Source organism: Gavialis gangeticus, unplaced genomic scaffold (genome assembly GCF_001723915.1).
Source record: "Gavialis gangeticus isolate Ggan-Ray unplaced genomic scaffold, GavGan_comp1, whole genome shotgun sequence".
NCBI lineage: Eukaryota > Metazoa > Chordata > Crocodylia > Gavialidae > Gavialis > Gavialis gangeticus.
In genome coordinates, this window is record NW_017729031.1 from 86,135,346 (window position 1) to 86,138,407 (window position 3,062).

A 3,062-nucleotide genomic window follows, 5' to 3' on the forward strand; every position below is an offset into this window, starting at 1 on the left:
ATCAGTGTAAAAAGGTAGAGGTTTAGTACACCGCAAAATGCCCCAGAAAACCATCAGGGAAAGGCAAGTTTTTTCAGGGTGGTTTAATGCTAGTTACTGCAGCTGGGGAGCACTAGATTTTTGGTTCTCCTAGAGCAGTGTGTTTGTAAAGCAACCTCTGCCTTGGGGAAAAGGTGGAGAAAGGAAGAAGGAGAAAAACTACAAAGAAAATAATGTTGGGGCAGACTGGAAGAACACTGAGAGCCAGAAGCATAAAACCAACAAGGAAAAAATGCATCTTAGGTTCTGGTATTGATAAAAATGTGCATCTTGTATTCAGTTAGGAGAATTTGTAACATTTAACTAGTAGGTTGTTATACATCATTAGAAACAAATCTATTTATAGTACACGACTGAATACAGCAGTTGCCAAATTGACAAAAATATACGGCATACATGTAAGTGTACAGATTCTACAGTCCAACGGTTCTCTACATTTTTAGACTCAAGGCACCCTTCAGAAAGTGCCACCTCTTCATTTTTCTGTACTAAAATAAAAACGAGTAGCAACAACAGAGCAATTTTTTTGCTGCAAAGAACTTAGAAAACCCACAACAGGTCACAGGGTTTTTAACACTGTGGTTTCCTATTTGAAATCTCTGGGTTTATGAACCACGTTTGCACACCTAATAGTGCTAACATTGTGCGGCACCATTGAAAGGATCTCAAGGCACCCTGGGGGGCCGGGGCACTCTGGTTGAGAATCACCGTGTTAGTCACACCCAACTTTGTAAGTAAACAACATTGCTCTCATGTAGAGGACTTCAAGGTATCATATTCTGCAAATCCACTACCCAGGACAGCAAGTTTTGTTTTTTTCTTTTTTACACGGCCTTTGCAATATTGTCAACCTTTGACCATTTTTTCCCCTCCCAAAGGTTGCACTTTTAGCTCCAGAAAATGTATGACTGTTACCACTGCAGCAGCCCACATGCTACTTGCCGGAGCTTGTTTTTGTAACCCTAACAAATAGTTGCTAGCCTATTGTAACTGTGGTTCTCCGAGATGCATTGTTCAATGTTTTCCATTTCTGGTGCGGGTGGATGAACCTAAATCTTTGTGAACAGCAGTGCATGAGGCCTGAATGCCCTCTGGTGCCTCACAGCCAAGAGCATGAAGGGCAGGGCAGCTGTTACTTGTCTCTTGTTTCTTTAATAGACTCTAGAAGCGCAGGAGAGCAGGTCATGGATTACAGGCAGAAGGACAGTGATCTTTTAGAGTCATGGTCACTGGCAGGGTGGGAGGGGGAACAAGTATATTCTTACTTGACAGGACTCTCCTCAAATAGCTGCTGCTACTGCTGTGGCTGCTCCCATAGCAGTGCAGGTTTGGGCTGCTGAAGCTAAGAAACAGGCAGCGGTACAGGCTTCCTGGGAGCCCTTCCTGGGGCCCCATTCTCTTCTCACCCCCGTGGGCCCCTCCCATGGCAAAACTTTCGCTGGAAGGCACCTTCCACTTCCCCCATCAACAGACACACTGCTGGGAGCAGGGGCTGAGCAGCACAGAGCTGCACCTGCCATGACAAAGACTTCTGGAGGGAGGGCCTTCTATGTCAGTACCTGTGTCTCACTTGTTCTCCCTAGTTACAGACTAACTACTAGTGGAAAATAAGCCTCTAAACCTCAATTACTGCTGAGTAACCAACCATTCTTTCTTCTTCCAACATCTGTCCATGTATTCTCCTTTCCCACTTCTGTGAATCTGTGTTACTCACAAGTGGTAAATCATACCCTGGGGGTTGCAGCTCAGTATCCAGTGAAACAGTGATTGCAGGAGAACTGTACAGAAGTGGGCATCAGAACTGGAGGCCTCTACCAATGAGTAACACTGGCTTAAGGTGTGAACTCATCTCCTGGGAGCTGCTGTACAAATGTTCACCTCTCGGACATGAGTCGTCAATGTGATGAAGTGATCAGTAAAGCTAACCACAATCTGTCATGCATTAGCAGATGTATGATGAACAGGTCCAGGGAGGCAATTCTTCCCCTCTATGGGACACTGGTCAGGCTGCAGTTGGAGTACTGTGTCCAGTTTTGGGTGCCATACCTCAAGAGGGATGTGGACAACCTAAAGAGGGTTCAGAGGAGGGCCATTTGTATGGTTAGGGGCCTGCAGGAAAAGCCCTACAAGGAGAGATTGAGGGACCTGGATCTCTTCAGCCACAAGAGAAGGCTGAGAGGTGATCTTGTGGCTGCCTACAAATTCATTGGGGGGGCAGGGAAGGATGTGGAAGCGGAAGCCACAGGTGAGGTGGTATCATGCAGAATACTGATCACAAGTGCTTCTGTGCCTTCTCCTGGGGAGCAGTCTCCTCATTCAAGAATCAGGGCTCATATACCAGTGAGTGAGGTAGGTATACTAGCAACATCAAATTCCATTGGAAGACTGTTTTACATGTATATTTGATATATATTTTTAAATGAAGATAACTAGCTATTGCAATGTTACTGGCATTCCTTTCAGCAAGACTTACAGTATAAAGGTTCCATGTGCACTTTTGATTGGCAGAGCTTTTAATTCATCCCCATTTAGATTCAGATGAAAACGAAAGGCAAAACTCACCAAAACCTCACTTTGCTTCATTTTGGGAGGTAGGCTGAAGCTATAGGCATCTGATATATTTTCACATAAGAGATTCATGGTTTCAGGTAGATGTCGCGCCCAGATGCCGGTGTACCCTTGACCTGCGAGCCTGGGTCGGTACGACCGGCTTGGCGCGAGAGGGGATTTATGACCGGACAGGCGGGTGTTAACGGCGAGCAGGAGTCAAATAGTCAGATAATTTAAAGCGTATTGGTTACACAGAAAGTTTATTTTACTTACGCTACTGATGGCTTGCAGCGTAGGCAGACGAGTTGATTTATTCAGTTACAGCATGCAGATATCATGTTACCCAGCATTTACAGGGTGGGTAAGGGAGTTGCTTGTTACAAATTTTGAGCGATTCACATAAGCCGTTGCAGTCTGCAGATTACCGAGAGCTCTCGATAAGAAAGATAACAACAAAGATAAACGGGCCGGCA

The 3,062-nt window shown here is 45.3% G+C and overlaps 1 protein-coding gene across 2 annotated transcripts in view; it reads right to left on the reverse strand.

Annotated features, from left to right (window-relative positions):
* Positions 1–3,062, reverse strand: part of RAMP1 (receptor activity modifying protein 1) — a 143,228-nt gene that overhangs the window by 78,507 nt on the left and 61,659 nt on the right. The window lies entirely within an intron of this gene.